Source organism: Charadrius vociferus, unplaced genomic scaffold, assembly GCF_000708025.1.
Source record: "Charadrius vociferus isolate BGI_N301 unplaced genomic scaffold, ASM70802v2 scaffold217, whole genome shotgun sequence".
In the NCBI taxonomy this organism is placed as follows: Eukaryota; Metazoa; Chordata; class Aves; order Charadriiformes; family Charadriidae; genus Charadrius; species Charadrius vociferus.
Genome location: NW_009649190.1, coordinates 2898625 through 2920976, shown reverse-complemented (window position 1 = coordinate 2920976; position 22352 = coordinate 2898625). Strand labels below are relative to the sequence as shown.

The 22352-nt window shown below is 37.0% G+C and overlaps 1 protein-coding gene across 1 annotated transcript in view; it reads left to right on the top strand.

Moving 5' to 3' along the window:
- ZNF385D (zinc finger protein 385D) overlaps positions 1 to 22352 on the top strand; it is a 168800-nt gene that overhangs the window by 45297 nt on the left and 101151 nt on the right. The window lies entirely within an intron of this gene.

The following is a 22352-nucleotide window of genomic DNA, read 5'->3' as shown; positions in this document are numbered from 1 at the left end:
AAAGTTATGAATCTAAGGACTGAAATCTAGAAGCAGTGTCTAGATTCTGTCCAGACTTAAATGTATGTGTGACTTAGTGACTGAGACTATTCAAAACATGTTGGTGTCTGTATGGGGGTACAACGAAAGGGGCAATGAAGGGGGGGCTGGAAATTGGTGGTTTTTTATTAAACTGTGACATCGTTCCCTACTGGATATTTACAAATTGTCTTTTCGTCAAGAGAAGGCCACTTCTTAGTAACTGAAGTTACATTCCAGCATTAAATTAAGGAATAGTAGTTTCCAAGTGTTTGGGGACTTGAAAGCAAAAGAAGTTAATACTGGTTACATACAGTGTTTCAAACTTTGCACAGTTGCTTGAGCAGAACATATGCTGTTTGAGTGCTTCAATTAGACGGTGAGATGTTCTGTTTGGAAAATTCGCACTGGGAGGGAGAAGCTCACAATTAGAGCTTAGAGCTTGGTCTGCGTTCTGCTTGCCAAAACATCTGCTGCAAAACGATGTCTTCTTTTGACATTGTGTGAAATTAAATTCCTTTGATTAACTTTTTCCTGCAGTTTAATACCATTACTATTGAAATTCAGGAGGTTTGGCTTGTATGTGTGTGTATAGGTGTGCATTCTTGTTATTTTCCTTTAGTAGTAAAATCAGGATATCACTTCTGACCAGTGATACCTACTGGTATCATTGGTCTGATTACCTACTCCTTGTAAAGGGCTGCTGTGTTTGTAATGCACTAACCCTATCAGTCGTCTTAGTGCCCAACACTGGGTTAAAATCATAGAATCATAGAATGGTTTAGGTTGGAAGGGACCTTAAAGATCATCTAGTTCCAGTCCCCCTGCCATGGGCAGGGACACCTCCCACTAGACCAGGTTGCTCAAAGCCCCATTGAGCCTGGCTTTGAACACTTCCAGAGATGGCTCATCCACAACTTCTCTGAGTTGCTTAAAGATTAATGCACAGGGGTAACGAGTAGAAGCCACTGCAGTCCACACTGCATAGACATTCCTTTTTCAGATATCCATCTGCAGAAAATTTGAATTTATCATGGTGTGAGTTTGGCATGGCCATATAAAAACAAGAAACAATCTGTGTTCAGTCTTTCAATAGATTTGCAGTTGAGAAATTTCCTCTTCTTTTTATTCCTAAGTCCAATGACAGCTAGAAATAGCCAAGGACTTCAGGACAATCACATTCTTGTAATATTATGTTCTGCAAAGAGATGGGGATAAACTTCTCCATGCTGGTCTGTAAAACCAACGTGCTGCAAGCAAGACTAGATCCTACTTTCTGAACATCTGTCTTTAATGATTTATCCTTCAGCATCCTCTGTACCTCATTTTCTCTTTGGTGGGTTAACTGAGGTGCAAAGACACTGGTATTTACTGTAGGTGCTCCAGGAGATGAGTGGATGAACAAGAGATTGACCTGAATTCTTCTAAACTGTGTAGTATCTGCTTCCTGCAGACTCGTCTCTGCAGTGGGATGAGGTAGCTGTTGTTTCCTTTCACACACGAGGAAACGTGATGTGGAGATCTGAAAATGGGCCATTGTCAGACCCTCAAATGTAGTACCCATTATTTTAAGCTGATTTAAGCTGGTTATCTCCATTGCTCAGCAATACCAAATTTTCTTACATAGTTTGGAAATGGCTTAATGGTTTAGATATATGAACTATGTCTTTCTGACTCATTTCCAAACAGTAATGTTGGCTGTAACTAATTAGATTCTGCTTGATATATTTTTAGTTTTAAAAGATTAGCAGAAATCTTCTAGCAAACAGTATAGTTGTGAGTACTCTTGTGGGGAGGGGCCTAAAGGAGAGTATGGTATATTTCACTGCACATATTTGCTTTAATCTATATTGGTTGTAACAATATAGGATTTTATGTATATGTCCATTATAGGTTCTTAGTATTGCTGCAACCTCAAACAGAAGTCATATGTCTTTTCTAAACCAACGCTTTGCTAAATGCTCTTAAAGGTAATGTCAAGGAAGGATAGATTTAAATGAAAACAATCAAATTGCTTATCAACCATTTTTTCTCCCAAAGATAGTGAATAAATTCTGTAAGAACTAGTTTACTTTTCCCCCTCCAAAATATTACTGGAGTTTAAGCTTAGAGTATTGTCACCTAGGCAGACATTCTAGCTGAGTCTCAAACTAAATTCTTTTGATAAAATTCTCTTATTACAGGAGAATGCTTTCATTACTGGTATAAAAAAGTAATAAAATAGATATTTTAACTTTGTATTGTTCTGAAGGGAGACCTTCAGCAAACTGTATTTTGCATTTGAACCACCATTATGCATCTGATGTACCGTGCTAGTCCTTGAGGCAAGTATCACATCATCTTCTTTGTAATATGAAATGGCTGAATACGTCTACTGTTCTTAAAGAACATGAATTGGAACATAAACTTATCAGACCCAAAAAGTTTGATGGCTTCCTGTCCTTAACTCAAACATATTGTCCAGCAGCTCATACGGAATGAATTGTGATCTAAGATTTATGTAGCTTTATTTATTTTGTATCTATTTTACTTTTCTTTTAAAAAATTCCCTCAACTGCCTCTGTATAGAAATAAATGCAGGTATTGCTGCATGACAGAACAACAGACGAATTATGTTATCACTGAAGTTTCCCCTTCCTAATCAGGCCACCTAAGTGAGAAATGATGGAGTAATGCATATCTCTTGAATTTTTCATTAGGAGTAAACTAGACAAGGTAGTTGTGATGAAAGCCTCTTTGGAAAAGGAGTGCATTGCAAGGAACTGTGTAGAGAACAGCAGAGAGAGGAATGAAGGAACAGGCAGTTCTGACCCTAAAGCAGTTGTTCCACTTACTCCAAGAGCATTAAAAATAAAACCTTAAGTGTCTTCCATCAACCTGTGCATTTGTTACTGTGCATAGGAGGTACTGTACCTCTGAGCTACTGGTTTCCCATGTTTTCGTGTAGTAATTTATAAGATCTAGTAGTATGCCTTCCTGCTTATGAATCTTACAGCAGAATTCCCGTTTTCCTTCTTACTAACTTTATGAATGTGTCATCATATGCCATCATGCAGTTCCTCATCTTCAAGGTCTTCAAGATTCCTCCTCACCAGTGGCAATGGTGTGATAGTACCACTGTCCCTCTCTCTATGTAATTAAAACTGTCTAGTAGGGACGAGTTCAGGATGTGTAAAGCTCCCTGAATTCTGGCTGATTTTGATATGCTAGTTGACAAACAGGAGGAAGAAAGATAATCCTAAGAATGAAGTTCAGTTATTACTGGTAGGCAGTCAGAAAGAACAGGGAGAACTCCGCATCTCAAAATTGTTTTATGTGTTTGTACTGACATACCCTGGACCTCTCCAGTCATATTTGTCCTGTAAATCTATGGCCTAAATTGCCACCTGCTGCTGAAGAATAGAAGCTCTTGCTTCAATTTTTGTAGGAATGATTGGTCTCCCATGGTAGCAAAACTGGACTTCTGTCATTCAGCAGTGTAAACACTGGATGGCAAAAACGAGCAACTGCCAGCAGGAAAGGTGACTAGAACAGATTTTAAACACACTGAACAGTATGTTGTTGCCACTTCTTTCTAAGTAACCCTTCACTGATACAGTAGCATTGGTAAATTAAGTTTGATCTGTTGTCACTTAAACATGGTTATGGACTATTCCCTGTTTATGAAAAAATGCTTAAAAAAAAAAGACGAAGAAGAAGAAAAGACACCATTAGAAATCCATCACAAATGCTTTGGAACGGGTATTTTTATATATGGCTGTGGAGAAGCTATGTTATTTTCTATGAATGATGTATTTGCATAAGATTACCTGCTTGGTATTATTCTGGCTCAATATCGAAATCAAACGAGGCTTCAAGGGAGGAATAAGTATTGAAGAAAACAATGAAGGATATACACCTTATCGCTAGAAAAAATATTGAGACTTCTTACAGGAAAAAATGATGAGCTTGTCACCAGAAAATAATGATGTTCCTGTTGCCATCTCGGTTAACAAGCTTATGTTTTGCAGGCCAGAGTCTAAGAGCAAAAGAATATTTAAGCCATTAAAAATTCTTGCCTAGAGAGAAAAAGTGAGTAAAAGGAGAGCAAATACTTAAACACATTGACTGGGAAAGTATAGGAGAAGTGTAGGAGGAAGACTCTTCTCTCCTGGCTCAGGTTTACATGTTGCTTCCAAAAAGATAACCAAATTCTCCAAGAGGCACCAAGTTAAATCTAAAAGCCACATCTGCAGACCTTGGGTAGGTGTAACCTTTCTCTTTACTTGTGTGCACCTCTACTTGTGAGGAACTGTTTGAAGGGCCTTATCAGCTTCTGTCATGGGCGCCTGAAAGCACTTTGTAGAGGTGGTCAACTCCCATAGGTGCAGCGTAACAGCAGAGGCAGCAATGAGATTCAGTTTGTCCGGTTGACCCATTGGCATCCACCCAGAGAAAAGTGCAAAATATGTCGCTTATCCCCTCAGAGGTGTATTTATGGAGTGGGGTAATTGTAACTGTCTCCAGGCAGTGAGTGAGAAAGGTGGGTGTTGTAGAAGGTCTGAAGTGGAGTGAACTGCAGGTAACAGGGGGAATCTTAACTCCTGTGAAAATTGCTTACTAAGAGACTGAGGGAACAGGTCACAGGCATACCCTTGTGCCACTGCATTGGCTGTTAACGCATATGTTGTGGAAATACTTTTTGAAACTGCTTTTCAAAGAAGCAAACTGATAGGAGAAGCTTCATAACATAAACAGCTTCTCTGATTCTGTAACAGGATCAGCCGAGACAAAGATGCTTAACTGGGTAAGTAGTAGGTCTGAGATCAAACCTCTTTCATATTACCTGAGGAACTGCCTTCTTTACAGGACTTTGGGCTTGTGGACGGTAGAGTCCTTTCACCCACCTGTTCCAGTGCTTAGCTTCCACAACCTTGAGGTACTAGCCTAACATAATAAAGTTCAGCAGATTTGTTACTGTGTGACATCAGAATTAGTGGAATCTTGCAGCATCTGCAATTACATCTGTATTTTTTTACCATCATAGAACGAACTTTGTTTATTTATTTCGACAAATGCAGGTTAGCTGTAAAATGGCAGTCTATCGCAGTATATTATGCAAATGGGTAATGCCTTACTTAAGATTAATAAGTTTAAAAATTAGAAGTTTATGTCAACATTGGTAGGATCATGAAATGTTTGAAAATGCTGTACGCTGTTTCACATCGTCTGAAAAGCAGCTTACAAACTAGATAGAAGGAATAGTGGGTATTTTTAAGCAGAACAATGTGGCAACAAACAGAATGTAAGTAAGAATGTCGAAGACTGTTTTTAGCATATTAACTACCTAAAAACTTGCTCTTCACGCTGAACGTGTTACAGAGTCAACACCACTTCATCCAGCTCTTGGTAGAGTTCTCTGTAAGAGATAGCATTCAGATAAAGCACCAAAAGATAGGATGTTACGTTCCTCTGAATCTAGTGTGGACTCTAGACCTGAATTCCCTAATTCTTCAAAGTATTTAAGCATGAATTTGCACATCAAAGGTATGCACAATGACCTGCTACCAGCAACTTCTGGTGAATTAGCTCCTTGCATTATAGATCACTAAAAGGCAGAACTCCACTGTGCAGAACGGTCAGTCCAGCTCTCTTGCTAACAGAATGTTCATTATTAGAAGAAAACAACAAAAGAGATTGAACCATATTACCACGTAATTGTCTTACTTATCTTCCTTTTGCATTACAAAAATATTTGGTTTTAATGCGGTGTTTGAAGATACACGGTGTTTGCATTTGCTTTTGATTTTAGGGCAATAAATGCCCTCCTTAGAAAAGAATTTCTTATCCTTTCTATAAAGTCCAGAGAAAAAGCATATCGTTTGAGATTTTTATAAATTCCCAAACAGAGAGGTTACAGTGGGGAAGGCTGCCAAAACCTTTAGTATAGAAGCACTACTAGGCCCTGCAATAACATGTCTGATGCACTAGCATAGAGAGCACCAGAGAAAAGCTCTGAAATGTGTTGCAGGTTTTTATTGGTTTGTTGTTTTGGTTTTTTTTTTAATTGAATATGCTTCACAATCAGAAGCATTAAAAATATTTTTTTTTTAAAAGCATTGATTTGAATAGAAATTATATGTGGTATTTTTAGTTATATTGCAAATGTGCCATACTGTATAATGGAAACATTGGACACCTACTGTATCATTTACTGCATCGCAGTCAGATCCATCCTAAGAAGGTTTATCTGTTATCTCGTTCAATTCCCTCAGAAAAATGAAATTATGTATTTCTCTTTGTGCTCTCAAAGCAGCAAAATTCACTAGGTCTGTTGTATTTTTTTGATACTGGGTTTATAGACTTTTCCTTCTTTTCTCTGCAAGCTTACCAACATTTGTAAATCAGTATTTATTTCTAACAAACTTCTCCTGCCCTAACGCTTAAAATTCTACAGTCCAGACAGATAATTCTGAATGTGACTGTATTTTCTTTTGGGAGGTCACGGTGGAGCGACAAAGGGAAGAGATGATATTCACAATACAGAATGATAGAATACTTAGTGCTTATTTCTGTAGCACTAGAATGGATTTCTTACCAATGTACAACATATTTTTATAGCAGTATAATTAATTTTCTCAAGGGGTCAGGGGCTTTTTTTCCCTACGTGGTAAATTATGCTAAGTCTTTGTGAGTTAATTAAAAATCTTATCTGTTAATTATCTACAGTGTGTGCAAAATAGCTGTTCATTTAAGTTCTAAAGTTAGCGTTGTTTTTTTTTATCACTGGCATCTTACTGGCTAAGTTAGAAATATGTGCAAATATCTTAAATGTTACTTTACAGCTTTAATGGGAAGGCATTAAATTGTGATTAGTGCCAGTCATCATGTCTATATTATAAACATGAAATTCATTGTGACTGACGTAGGGAATAAGCATGAAACGTAGGGAATGCCATTATTATTTAATGAATCTCATTTATATAAATACTAGTAATATTATTATTACCATTTTTGGTAGTAATATACCATGTCATAGTTACATACCATTTTTGGTCAGGGTCTGGGAGGATTAAAATCATCCTAATTCTGTGACGTTTACTTGGAATAATACTGTTATCAGTGATTTGAAGGATTAACCCTAAGCTGGGTTTTTTTAAGTATAAGTTCAGAATGATTAACGTTTTTGTTCTCATGCTGTAAGTAAACCTAAATGTCTTGATACTGGTTTAAACCCACTAACTACTACTGCCTTTAGTGAGAGGAATATTTTTCAGATGCAACAGTCACTATTTGATTTTGATTCATGCCACAACTCCCTTATGTGTGTGTCTCTTCCTAGGGGTTGTTTTTGCAGGCGGCGGGAGGGTGTTTTTAGGGGGTTGGAGTGTTTTTTTTGGTGGGTTGTTTTGTTTTGTTTTGTTTTGTTTTCCAAAAAGAAGCGAGACATGTAATAGCTTCTGAAGCTCTGGTGTTCATTGTAAGATTTATTCTCTATTGTTAATTCCTGGTATATAAAGTGATGATGCATGGGTTCACAGGCCAGAAGATATGGAGGATTTTAAAAAGGACCCTGAAGAATTATGCAGAGCTTTTTATGTCATAAAGTCAAAAACAAAAGAGAGCCAAGTTAAGATTGTGGTAAAGGTTTGGCAGGAACACTTTTAAAACTAATGTGAGTACTGAATGCATAAAATCAGTAATCGAGTTGGGAGTCATATGTTGGAAGCAGCAAATGTGCTGCATTATCTACAAAGATAACACACACTGTTCATTTTTCTTAGTAGCTAATTTAACTACCAGGTTTTTATTGCTGCTTCTGCTCAGTCCTTCCATTATTAGCTGAAGTCAACATTTCCCCCACAAGTTCATCCTTGGTAGTAATAATTTGCCGCCATATAAAATAAATGACTTAACATAAAAGATTTTAGTGATTGCAGTACCGGTTGGCACCTTCTTTTTCTCTGTTGAAATGAGCACAACACATTGTCTATTACAGCTGCACGACTACCCTGTGACCGCAGTGTGTTGCAAGTTTTTAACATTATTGCTTCTGTATGTATTTTTCCTGCATAAATTATTCTTTGCAGAAGAATGTTAATTAGTAACTGATAGATATAAAGATTGCTAGGGACAGCCCATTAATTCCATTTACCTTAATGGCACTTAGATCTTAGCTTGCAGTACAGCTGTATTCAGACTGGATTATAAATGTAATTTTTTGCATCATTAACTACCCTGATTAATCTTAGACAGCAAAAGCATAATTATAGAAACACAGGACTTGCAATGTGCCAGATTGAAGTTGTAGCTTTGCTCTTTTATATTTACATCATTGTAAACAACACAGGTTTTGAAAATTTAGACTGGGAAACAGTTTTTCTCCTTAATAATTAACTCATGCCTTGTACTAGTCATTTCTCATTTCTGCTTTTACTTGGTTTTTTTGAGGTTTTATTTTGTTTGTGGTTTGTTGGGAGTTTTTTAAAGTGCCTTTTGTAACATGTTTTCCTTTTGACTGGTGCAATTACTGGATATTTGCATAGTAATTGACCACTATTAGCAAAGTCTTCATTCTGCTCAAAGAGTATTAAGGAATGCACATGTAGTCTGTGTCTGATTTCTGCAGAGGCTCCACAGAGGAGAAAATTACTGCCAGAAGATGTCATTGTGATTTTCACATTATAGTCGTAGTGAATGCCCTGGTTAGAAGTCTTAACAATTCACTGTGTTTGGCTAAACAAGAATACAAATTCAGATACCAGGCTCAGGCAGGAGCTGGTTTGATGAGGTGCTGGTCTTCCAGAGAGCACCCAGGAAATGCCGTGTTCTTCCTGAGTTCACGTTTAACGTTAACAGTTGGGAAACCTGACCTGCCTGGTGTCATAAAAGCTTTCGCCACATGGGGGGTTTTGGCTTGTTTTTCTTTGGTTTTGATCAGCAAAAGGTGACGTAACTCTAAATTGATTGTGTGTCTTCGGTGTAGTATTGTCTTATCAATATAAAACTCATGTTACAAATCCTCACCCTGATAAGCGCATAACGCTACTTAAAGTGTTAAACTTCCAGTTGCAGTTAATAATGAGAAAGACAAAAAGTGCCAGAAAGAAAGAGAGGATTTGCACTGGTAATGCCTTTTCAATAATCATTAATCTGAAAGGAAAACTAAAAGCAGTTACTTGAATGACAGTGTTTCAGAAATGCCGTTTGTAAACAGATAACGGATGGTTCTCATATACTCCCATACTGGCTTTTCAGCATCAGTCAACACTGCTGCATGCTGCGGGTGTGCTGTTTGACTCCTCACATAGAGTGTGGACTGAAGGCAAAGAAAAAGAAAAACTTTCCAGTGATTAATTCAAATTGGTGATTGCACAGTTGCCTTTTTTAATAACGTGAATTTCTCATGTGTGGAAGGGTCTGAGCAGATACAAGTTCATTTCAATATAACAAACTATACTGTTGGTTTTAATTTTGTAGTTGAGTCTCCCGGCTTCCTCTTCTTTCAAGCTGTAGGCACAACCAGTGCAGAGGCAATCTGCGCTGAAAATTACAAGGAGATTACAATAAGTACAGTTTTCTCAGTAGTGCCCGAAAAGGCAAGCAGCACTTTTAAGAATAAACATGAAAAGAAGAAGGGTAGAGGTTTGGACCACTGAAGTTTGCAGCTGCTCCTGAAGGAAAAGTATTTTTTTAGTTATCCTATCCCATAGCAGAACTGTTTGTGCCTGCAGTTGCTCCTGAGACCTGCCAGGTTAATGGTACTAGGTCAGACTGTCTTTCAAAACAAGAGCCAAAAGCCACATGAAGGGTGGTGAGGGGTTGGCCAAGGGCACTGCTCTGAGCTAGGAAGAAGGGGTTGGTGGAGGAAGCGGTGGGTTCAACTCCGCATTCAGGCACAGACCTCCGCGGTGACCTTGAACCATTACTTACTCTCAGTTCCTGTCTGTAAGATGAGGATAATATTTCCTGGCCTTTTAAGCATGTCACAAAGATCCTGGTCATTAATGATTAATCCTGGCACATGAATGTGTACGGTTACGTAAGTATTAAGATCTGGACATAATTGTCAAAGCTGAGATCCAAGGTCAAGTCTTGGTTTGAACTTGTTCCATCAGAATGTCAAGATAAGCAGGAATAAGTCCTGGTGGATAAAGTTCATCTCTAATATAATTTCAGTATAAAGATAAAAGAGCTTTATAGTAGCAGGAGGAATGACGTTTTCATTGGTGATGTTATTTTTATAATCAGAGATAATTAAATGGGTAGAAAATAAAACCAGTCTTAGGGCTGAGCGCCCTGCAGGTATCAAGGAAGATAGAAGCAAATCCTATGGGACTTGCACTGCACTTCTAGTTTCTTCCTCATTTTTTCAGAATTCTTTCATTAGTTGCTGCCATCTTATGAGGTCCCTCTTACCTATTCTGTGTTGTAGATATCTCCAGGGCAGAGCTTTTACTATAAAAGCAGAGACAATGTACCCGTACGGTATCCATAGGCATCAAATGATATATAAAAATTGAATCCTTCAAAATAACCAGAGCTGGTCTGTTTGTGCACTGTGGAGTTTCTTTTCTGAAAATATATGCTAACAGTGCAGATATCTTTAAGTACTTGACTTGCAGGCAACAACGAGACAGTTCACAGGCAATAGATTTGCCTGTCTTCACATCCATGGGTACTTGTGTGAGGTACTCCAGACATAGATGATTTTGAATCAATTATGCCTGTGCTGTCTAGTGCTAAGGCATAAGGCTGTGAATGAGAACAAGCGGATTTGCCAAAAGTTCTAGTACAGCTCAGTTTTCATATGTTAATTACCTGCCCGTAAGTGGTCTTTGTAAAGCACTGTGAAGTACTCAGATGAGACTTCCTATTGTTTCCAGGTTCATAATATACATGAAATCCTTTTCAACCTGATTAATTCAAAATACTCAATGGCACTCTACTTCACCAAATGTCAAGCCATACTGCCTTTCTGACTGAGGAGATGGAAGAACTCTGAAGGCCACTTGCCTGCAGTAACTCAGTGTCTAGCTGCTTCATCCCTTCCTTTTAGGCCAAATCCTGGTTCCCATCCGCATGTATTAGTTCATTTAGGCTTCCGCCCTGGGAGGAGACAGAGCATCCCTTCTTATGCACTGGACTACAGTCTGCACCGCAGTCCTCACCTGGCCAGTGAACGTCTGATACCTTGTGTATTTCAGGATCTATACATCACTGATATAGTTGGAGCTGATTTGGGATTAGGGTGTCCAGTTTGAGTTTGCTTTACCTAAAATCATGGAGAGACCAAAATCAACGTGAAGTAACTTTAAACAATCGGAGAATTGAAGAAAAGAAGTGAAGTAGGTCCAAGCCAAATCACTAGTACAGAAACAAACCATGCCACGATCTGCCGTGATGCTGAAGTGAATGAATTCCCCCTTAACATATTGTCCTTACACAACAGAAAAAGCAAAAGTAACTGAAGTAGTCTCAGGAACTGAAGGCCCCTACTACCTCCACATTTTTTACTTTGTAGATATGTTAATATTTATTTATGGTAGTGGACTCCTGGAAGAAGTAGAGATTGCTGTTTAAAGGCTGTTTTGAGATATCTTGAACTTTTGGGGGTATTACTTCTGTTTCCTCACAAGTAACAAAAGGATTTTTTTCCTTCCTTTGTTTCATTTAGTTCTGGTTTGATCTACAAAAAGCTCAGAAGTCAGGGTCAGAATGGTACTTCCCAGGCAATACCTTTTTTCTAAACTTTAATTTTGACTTATCATTCAGAGAAAACTTCAAAGATGAAATTGCATGGAAACGTACGGTCTTAAATTTTCATCTTTTTCCAAATGATTTAAAAACACACTGAGAATTATTTAATGCATCGCATTTCAGAGATGGGTAGGAAGGGATTAAAGCACTTCAAGTAGTGAATGAGCCGTAACTATATTCTCCACAGCTGTTCTGTGCACTCAGGATTGCACTAATGATTCAGTCACTAAGAGTGACAGGAGACTTGGAATGAACCTCAGTGGCAATCTGTAGAGAATTACTCAAAAAGTACAGTCACAGTGTGGGTAGTGAGTGCAGGTATAACTGTGTTCTTTTCATCAACAGGGAATAGAATTTTGGGTTTGTACCATGAAGAAAATGTGAGGCATATCAACTGGTGGGCATTTAGGTTAGTAATGTAATAATCTCCATTTGTGGCAAATTGTTTCTTTTCTGTCTACTCCGACTTTCTGTGTCCTAGAGAGTCTGAAGCAGAAATCAGGTTGGTGTTAATTTTGCAGTTACAAATATCTTATTAAAATGCAAGACACCTTCTGACCACCTATTTCTCTCATCTTCCTGGGATCTTGCTCAGTTTAGTACCAAATTCTAATGTTATTTATGCATACACAGTTAGGAAGCACAGCAAGGTTTATTTTCAGTATTATGTAAGCTCTCAGACTATATCAGGAGAATTTACTGCCTTTTTTCCCCATTTCCCAATTTTGTATTTCTCTTTTTTAGTGGAAGTGAGTTTTCTGAACGCACAGTCTCATGCTGGTTCAAAAATTCAGACAGGTTTTAGAGCTAATAATATTATGGAGGAAATAAGCAAGTTAATGACTTCTCTTATGAACCATAATCTATAAGCCGAGCAAAGTTAAAATATTTTTTGCATGCAAGGAGATATAATGCTGTTTGTGATCTCTATGAGGGCTATGGATATATTTGTTCACATTATTTACTCTCATACTTAACCATTACCTGTTATAAGGATATATGCAGCTGCACGTGCAAACTAGAACACTTCAGTTCCCATATGTGAAGAGTATGGGGAAGATTATTTTTCTGTGTTGACTGCTGGTGATGAAATTAATTTAAATAAAATTGTCTTGAATCTCAGGAAGTGAGAAAAGGGAATGGAGAAGTTTTATGTGGGGTTTTTTCAGTGCTGACCTAAGAAAAAAAAAGGGGGGGGGAAAAAAAAAAAAAAGAAGCCTGTGGTCAAATAATTCTACCAGCAAATGTCTACATTTGTACCTGAAGTAAAATGCTTCTAGCAGATTTTGCAGGCAGACAGATATCCATTTGAGAACCAGTAGAGAAATTCAATAGTTTTCTAATTACTCTGTTGTAAAGGGTTGTCAGAGACCTAGTGGCTAAACAAGCAGAGCAGCTTTGGTAACGTTTTCAACTAAAATGTTGAAGTTTTTTATTCTGAAACAGTTATAAAATGATCTGAAAAAAATCTGTCTCTCCAAGATTCAACTGCTGTGTTTTAGCCTTCGCTTCATGAACATACTTGCTCACTCACACCCCTCCCACCAAAACCCAGGATAAAAGTATTCTGTACCCATAAAATGTTTTTCCTTTCATTGTGTGAGTTATAGATTAAATGATGTCTTGGGGTCCCTTTTAGTCTCTTATTCTCTGGTTCTACAAGTATGGCTTAGGAATTGTAACTTCTCCTGGTGTTAAAACTTAACTCGCTAAGACAGACTTTGAAATATGTTGAAATACTATAAAAGTATAGATTTGATAGAGTATTTTAATAATGTCTGAAGCATCCCTTGGACTTTTTCAGGTGTAATTTCTAATTATACTCTACACCTTAGTTCTCAGTGGTTTCTTTGGAGTCACCAGAATAAACATGGTAAATAAGACGGATTTTTAAAATAGGCTAAAAAAAGCATAGCAGCATGATCAGGAAGGATGCATTGCAGAATTATTTTCCCACTCCTTAAACGTATCTATACACAGTCACTTCTCTGAAAAACGTGTAGTAGTTTGTAGTGACCACTTTGGACTCTTGTACTTGCGAGCAATTCACTTGTAAGAGTGAATCAAGTGCCTCTCTGCCAGTTCTCTGTCTGGCACACATCCTGCTTTTTTTGTTGTGATTAGAAAGGCCCACTATTATTAAATGCCAATTATAACATTTGGTCCGGTTTTCTGAAAATCATTCACATATGAATGATGCTATTGGGAATTTGTTGTGTAACCCTCATTATCCCTGCCAACCTTTTGTTCCAAGCTCTTTTCTTAAGCACATGAAAATGCCCTTCGCTTTTTTTTTTAACGTGTTCTTTTTCTCATGAGCTTATTTTTGCTTTGTTCTTGGTTGAAGCTGAGAAAATAAATGGCATTTGTGAACCTTAGGTTTTTATCTTTATTGGTATCTTTAGAGAGCGTATAACATTTATCTCTCTCTGTTTTAAGCTACTATTTTGGGTTTAATCATATTTTTACTGTCTGCCACTGCTCATTTAAGTAAGCAACTGAAAACAAACAATACACCCCTTCTTTCCACACCACTTTGGTAACGATGACTAGAAATAGAGTGAGTAATTCTCCCACTTTCAAGGTGGTCTGTTTCATGTTAGTCTGTTCTTATGCTGCAATTGTTGTATTGAGCATTGTCACCGGATAGCAGAGCAATATGACAAACATGCCACATTTGGTTGCCTTTCATCTTCTCTCCTTTGGGAGAATCTTTTCGGTCTGGTAGAATTTTGTGTGTCCTTTGGATCAGCACTGGGGAACAATCATGGTTTTGTAATTCAGAAGATTATTATCCATGGTATTTTTTCTGTGTTTGTTGAAGAAACTGGAAAACACGTTTTGAATGAGTTGGGGCTGAAGAAGAAGAAAGGGCCATCCCATTCCAGAAAACCAGTTGAATACCACCCTGGAGAGTTGTTCTGGGAGATGCGAGGCAAATCACTTAACCCAAACTTTTCTCAGACAACTTCATGGGCTGTGAGTCCAACTTGCAGTTGAAAGGCTTCGTTTAGTCTCTGTAATACCTTCACAGATGAGCCTGAAGTCAGGAGCTGTGTGGTGAAAGGCAATATAATACTAAGTACTGTTAGGTATATTAAATTGGGTAGCTGGAACTCATGGACACTTATTCTTCATTTCTGAGAAAATACCATCTTTTATTTGAGAAAGAAATTTTGGAAATAAGTTAATTATACTTGTGAATTCCTCACATCCTGTGTCAATGAAGACTGTAGGAGAGCCAATGAATAGGCTGATAATTCCCATTGGGAGGGAGGTTTCAGCTTTATAGAGTCGATGAGGTCTGGGGCTATTCATTCAGTCCCTTGGACAAAACACAACATTGAACAGTTGCTCGTTGAGTGAACATGGTCCATCTTCTGAACAGAAAAAAGCCAAAATATTTCAGGAAAAAATATGTGAACATATTTCAAAAATTTAAATTAATTCAGGCTTATAGGCATTTCATGTTTTTAAGGGCTTGATCTGCAACCCTAATGTTCTTTTAGCACTGTGTGTTTCTGTATTTAGCCTGCGTACACATACATACGCAGATTTGTTCCAGTTTGACAGTCCTTCACATGTTGTTTAGTGTGTTTGATTAGCATAATCACTGTGTCATTATTTCTCACTAGCCTTAGCATATGCAAATTCTTATCTTTTGACTGACAACCGTTATTAGACAATCAGAGTGTAAGGATTTGCATAATCTCTATGTGGTTACAGTATTTCTGTGCAATACCAGTGTGAATGCAAATCCTTTTGCTCTGACCGGTTTCTGTATATTCAAGCAGTTTGCCAGAAGTACTGCTGCTGCCTCAGCACCTCATTGCCAAGTGGAAAAATCTAAAAGAAAAAAATAACAAGAAAGAAAGCAAGAAGGAAATACTAGAGTCAAATCAGAAAGGTGACTAGAAAACCACTACATTTAAATAGGTCCGTAAAAAAGAAGAAGAAAAAAAAAAGATAAATCCTTACACTCGCATAAGACTTCAACAATAGAATAAAAAGTTTACTTTGGGAATTCATTCTGAAGTACTATTCAAGTTACGTAAACCAGTTACATTGTTTGAGAAGTGACAAGTTTTCTTTTTGATAGATACCACTTTTTAAAAGAAAAGTAATTCTTCTGTAAATATTGCACATTATTGTAGTTGTTGCAGGTATTTATGTGAATTATTTTTTATTTACCTAGGTTGAGTAATATTTCTGTTTTGTGTACACAAAAAGCATCAGGTTAGTTCTACCCTGTTTCCTTGATAAGAGCAAAAATGGTAGACACTAAGAAAGGATGTGTAATGCTGAGTGCAATTCACTGCATAATTATTCACCATAATTACTAGGGCAATACTGAATAAATTAGCTGTAAAAGGATGGACCATGCGTGGTAGCACATCTAGAACATGTATTCTAACCGTTCGACATCATATTGTTCTACTTGCACGTGAAACAGAAATACTGCGGAACATTCTTTTTTTATTTTTTTGCACGTTTAATTGTGCTTACTAAGCTCTTCCCATCATCCCTTTTGAATTGTGTTCTTTGGTTAGTTTATAAGATTCTTATTCACAGATTAATGTGATGTTGGAAAAAAAAACCCTGGACTGCTAGCCCTAACAATGAGACGTATTTCTTATGGAAATACAGAATGTCAAATATACTTAGGATCAAATCACTGAGCTGTTGTTGAACTGTTTTGTTTCTGACCTGAACAGCAGTATATTAAGAACGCGTCAGGTAGATTTTAAGTTACAGGTCTGACACTTCTGGAAAGCATCAGACCTACTGCACGTGCTACACGGATTATTTTTTCAGCATGCACAGTTAATAAATACTTTCAAGAGTTTTGAGATGGATGTGCACACACAGAAATGTGTGGAGTGTGTGACACCCAGTTGTTCCAATACTTACTGAAAGTTTTAGACCTGTTGCACATGCTTTTTCCAGCTTGAATGTGCAGCTGCAGTAGATGCCAAGTATCTCCTGGAGAAGAAGGAGCTACCATTCAGCTGAACAATGCCCTAATATGGGCACTCCATATGGGCAATATAAGGCTGAATGTCCAGCAGTTCTCAAAAATATCAGAGTTTCTGCATAAGTAATAATTTAACAATGTAATTTAATGTAATAAAATAACATAAAATAAAATATTATTGCATCTGAACAATTGACCAGCATGATTGCAGAGGAAATGATTGTGAATTCTTGAGGCTACTGAGATCAGAGGGAAACTGCTCAATTCTCAATTGGAAATTGTCAAATCATGCCCCGAGAAAACATCTGGTTCAGAAAGTCCCCCAGCTATAAATGGTAGTGGCTTTAGAAGATTGAGGAGTTTTCCTATAGCTTTTAGTAACTGTTCTTCTGTGTTTGTAGTAGTATGTCACAATTATAATGCAGTAGACAGTTTGATGTTTGAGCTGTTTGGTGTTAAAAATGCATCCATCATGCAGTTTTAAAAATGGCTTAAGTTCACCAGTAAGTATGAACTGTGGAGGGTATGATAACATTTTGATCTTTTTCTCTTGGTAAGGCATTATGTATGTGGTTGGTACAGGATTTACACTGTTTCCAATGCTCTTATTAGTTTCACCATTTGTTGGAACATAAGAGAATGAATGAAAGGAGCCCCCACTGAGTTATCTTTATTTCTTATGAACTTTACAATTAAGATGTTCACATGAGTCGCAACTCATATGTGGAAATATTAATACCTTGCCTGCAAGTATAATAATAGGACAGTGTGCTTGTTTGACTTAATTTTTATACTTACAATTAAATATGTTTGTAGAAATGCAGACCTATGGTAAGAAACCATACTCAGAATATAATTTCTTTAATGTTATTTTCATTTGAACATTGCATTGTGTAAGCGTCTGGATTTTAAGAAGTTCTGAGAGGTGTTGGTAGCTGTTTCACTGAATTCGCTTACCTATTCTAGTAATGGAGGTCAGTCTTTTGGTGTAGACCACTAAAACGGTCTACAGCAATTTTTTCCTGAAAGCTTCAATGACCTGACATGTGTTTCTGCTAATTTAGTATGGGACTGTCGGGGTTTAATCCCAGCCAGCAACTAAACATGCAGCTCCTCCAGTGGGATGGGGAGGGGAACCGGAAAAAAAGATCAAACTGTTGGGTTGAGACAAAGACAGTTTAATAGGACAACAAAGGAAGATAAAATAAATAAATAATAATTATTATTATTATTAATAATAATAATAATACTACACAAAACGAGTGATGCACAGTGCAATTGCTCACTACCTGCTGACCAAATGCCCAGCCTGTTCCCGAGCAATGATCCCACTCTCTGTCTGGGGTTAAACCACAACAAGGATCACAGTGGTTTGAGTCAATCTTTTGCAGCTAATTTTTTTGGCTTTGAGGTAAAAATACTTTCATACTTACTTGGTTGTTTTAGGCCTACCATATGTTCTGAACAGTCTCTGGGCATCCACATTATCTTCATCCTTTGACCTGGATGGTTTTATTTATAGACATTAGTGCAAGTCTGGTAGTTTACTGCCAACCTCAAGTATTTGAAATGCTCATGTCATGCCCATTGGTTTTAATACACAATTTAAAAAATAAATAAAAATAGCTCCTTTTGGTTTATATCCTTTTCTGATTTGAGCCTTTAGGGATCAAACTTGCATGCTTTCCTTTGCTATCGGTTGTTGTTGTTAACTTAGGCAAACTCTTATGCCTCTGGGATAAAAACGCTCATAAAAATGACTAATAAAGATTATATATATTAAAAATTTGTTGAAATTGAGGAAGAGCTATGTGTTTGAATTGCAGTTTCAGCATAAAAAAGTTCTTTGCAAAAAAAAAAAAAAAAAGACCACTTAGTAATTATTTGTGGAAATTATGTACAATTTACATTTCCAAAGGATCAAATTTCTCTGTAAGTAAAATTTACCAGCCCAGGTTCTGCCTTCTGCAGATATTTAACAAAATTTAATGAGATGGAGATTAGGCTACAGAAGGCCTTTAAGGATAGCAGCTCTGGTGATTCTGGAAAAGTTGCCAAGGCAGGTAGGATAACGTGAGATCTCCTGGATCAACTTCCTGGTGATTTTGTGGTAGATGTTTCATCCAGAAAAGTTCATGCAACAGCCACTCCTTTCATCTGCAGTCCACAAAACGAGAGCTTTTTCGTGCTCTATGGTAAGCACACGAACAGAGAAGAACACGGCTAAGGTCATTGGTCTGAGAAGGTTGAATTTGAATCAAGCAAGCAAAACCACACCAGAGCAGTAAGGTCAAAGCTAAGAAAATGGAGTAAGGGGCCAACTTCTGCCATGCCCTGAAGATCTTGGGAAGGGAGTACAGTATTTGATCAAAGTAAGTAAATAATATCATGTTGCCATAAGTTTCAGCTTGAATAATTAAAACACTGGTGATATTATTGCTGTGCATTTTATGTATTGAAAACAAAAATTAACTGAATGAAATATGAAACCTTTCATATTTATCTTCGTTGCCCACACTAGCAGTTACCTTGTGGTTTGCAGTGAACCTCGAGCAATGTGCTTTCCCTAGACCGACCACAAGGGAAAGCGTGACACAGCCTGCATGACATAGTAAGCTATATCTAGTGCTGGATAGTAGAAAAGCAAAAAGTAGTGAACAAGCCAAACACCTTTTTGTGTTGTAACTTACAGTGCAAATACAGTGGTGAGAGGAAGTAAAGGGACATCCTGCAAACCTTGCTTTCTTGCACAGTTTTGACAGCTGAATCATAGTCTTTCACTTGAATTACAAACTTCTCTGTCCTTCACTGTAAATGGCAGTAAATTAAATCAGTTGCACCTAAGAAGTAAAATAGAAACCCAGGGATTGTAATATAGCATTAGTAATGAGTAAAACACAGGTTTTTATCAAAGTTTATCATGATAACTTTTATTTTGAAAGCAAATACCATTTACATAAATTGAAATACAATTTATATGTATAATTAGTAACATTCAGTTAGCCTAGAAGTGCCTGGAGATTCTGTTAAGTATCTCACCACTTGCTGATTATCCCAGCTACATGATATTATTTCCCTCTTTACACTTCCCTGCAATCCTTGCTCTCTATTTTCTGGCAATCAGCTGCCTCTCTTTGTTCCTCTGATTCTCAGTAGGGCTTCTCTCTATCTTCCAGAGTCTGTGAGATCTGAGTGTTTATCACACTGCACCTAGGTATCCTGTTACCTCTCTCAAATTTCCTGCATAAAACTTCTGGAGGCTTATCTGGTGCTTTTGGCTGTTTATTTTAAATTTATGGATTAGTGGTGTTTCCCAAATGAAATCTTAGGAAAAAATAATAACGTCACATACCACTCCAGCATTCTGCCTCAAGTTTATTAGAATCTGGGGCTAAGTTTTGAAGTTTAATTCTGCTTTGCAGTATCAAAAAGCAATTGGCAGAGAAGGGATTCTAACTTTGAAGAAGCTTTTCTTAATCAACTTGGAGGCTATCCAGAACACTTCTTCATTTGGAGCCATAAACACAAATAATCCAGTTCACAATAAGGCCATGTAGCTGTATATCTAGAAGTCTGCATCTTTAGAAAGAGAAAGGGAAGTGTGCAGATGGTTTTCTGTATCAGCAGATAAACAAGAGAAAATCTGTGGAATGATTAGGAAAGAAACTCCACATTTTTCCATGACATCAAAATAAAATTAAATAAAAAATAGACCAACTATTCCACACATTCATGATTTTTCTCAATTCTGAAAAAATATTTGTCTCATTCTGAATATGTGAGCATCAGTTCCGCCAGAAATCCAAACCCATTTGAAGCTAGAATTCTTACTGGGAAGATGGGTAAATGCAACTCAAAAAATTAGATGTTCCATCTTATGAACCATGGTGGTACCTTTCATATAACCATTAGAGCACTTCTTTGTTGGCTTTCTTCACTTATAGCACTTGTGAAATGATGTGAAAGAGTTTAACATGTTAACACTGAAGGCTAAACTAATAGTACCTCACAACTATGATTAATGGGAAGGCAAACAGTTACACTAGACCAAAGAATGCACAGTTGCTTGTTATCATGTGCTGACTTATTCATATATCTGAGCTTGAGCTTTCCCTAAGTATTTTACCCCTGCAGTGACGAAAGGAACAGTGCCTAAATTTCTAAAGAAATTTAGAAATATAATAAATTTCTCCAAACTTCAGCAGCAGTGAAATAGCATCAGTTAAGACCAGGTCATGCTTTAGTGTTGAAAATCACAGGATAGAGGTTTATTGGTTCTGCTGGTATAAGAAGTTACCTCTTGGATAGTGGAGCTGTTGAAAAAGAAGAGCTGTTACTGTCTATTTACTTTCCTATGTGGTGGTGTTCTTTCTGGTCTATACAATAGTATTATTGGACTGTGGACTTTTTCAAGATGAAAAAAAATGAATATCCCTGGCACATGGTTTGGTCACCACAAAAAGTCTGCCACAGCATACTGTAGTGTTTCAGAGCTTGATATACTCTGACCTTAGCCATCAGTGTTATTTTGGGGTTATGTTACAGTGGCATCCTTAGTTTCTAGGTAGTATTGGTATTTTTTTATGCTGATGGTTGCACAAATGTATGAGGTATTTCACTTTCACATCAAATTGAAGAGGATGTTCAAACTGAGCATTTCTTTCAAACCTTTCTATAAAGATCTGCCATTTTCCTTATTTTTTTTTTTCTTTACAAATCTGAAATTCTTTTCAACAGTAATTAGTTTAATGACCTGTTTCATATCTGACACTGAACAGCTGTCAGGTGATGCAAAATTTCTGTAGTGGTCTGTTCTGGATTCACTGCAATAGAAGCCGTGACTGTCTACCATTACAGCTTCCATGAATAATTGATTACTCTAAGGAAAAGCTCTGATTCTTTATTTATCAAATGACTCTTTACTAACAGGCTAGAAAAAAGTGAATCATGGGGACATGAGCACAGAAAAAGTTGTTGTTTTTTTTTTTCTCAAGACACACACAAATTATGCTGTGTGAATAATGGTTATTATCACAGGTAGACAATTAATTGTATTTGTGTCATCAACATCTGTGAATTTTTAACAGGACAATTTAAAGATAAAAACTACCAGTGGCTTTACCAAGTTGCAGTAAAGCTATTCCTAGATTTTAAAAAGAGCTGTCAAATGCTTCTTGCGAAAAAGAAGTATAAATAATTTTGACCAATGAATTTGGGGAAGTGGATTTCCATCCTCCGCGTAAAAAAGTCTCTTGAGTAGCTTTTGTGATATTATCTGCCAAAATGATACATTTTTTTATGGGACCCTGACTTGCAGACACTGCTAGCATTCTGGTGGAGGTTAGTTCAGAATAATGTTTTCATGAAAGCTGAAATTCGTCCTTAAAGTAGGGTTTATTTAAAATAGTTTCTTCTAAATGGCTGTGAAAATAATTTTCAGAGGATTTGGATTTCTCATAGGTTGTGTAGTTGTTTTATGGAAAAAATTGATTTATTGGTTCCTGGGAAATTATTTTTTCTTAATACTGAGCTATTGTGTGTTATTCTGGAATTATTTGTATATAATATTCTTTCACATATCCATTGATCCTTTTCTTAATAATTTAATGTAAAATATTCT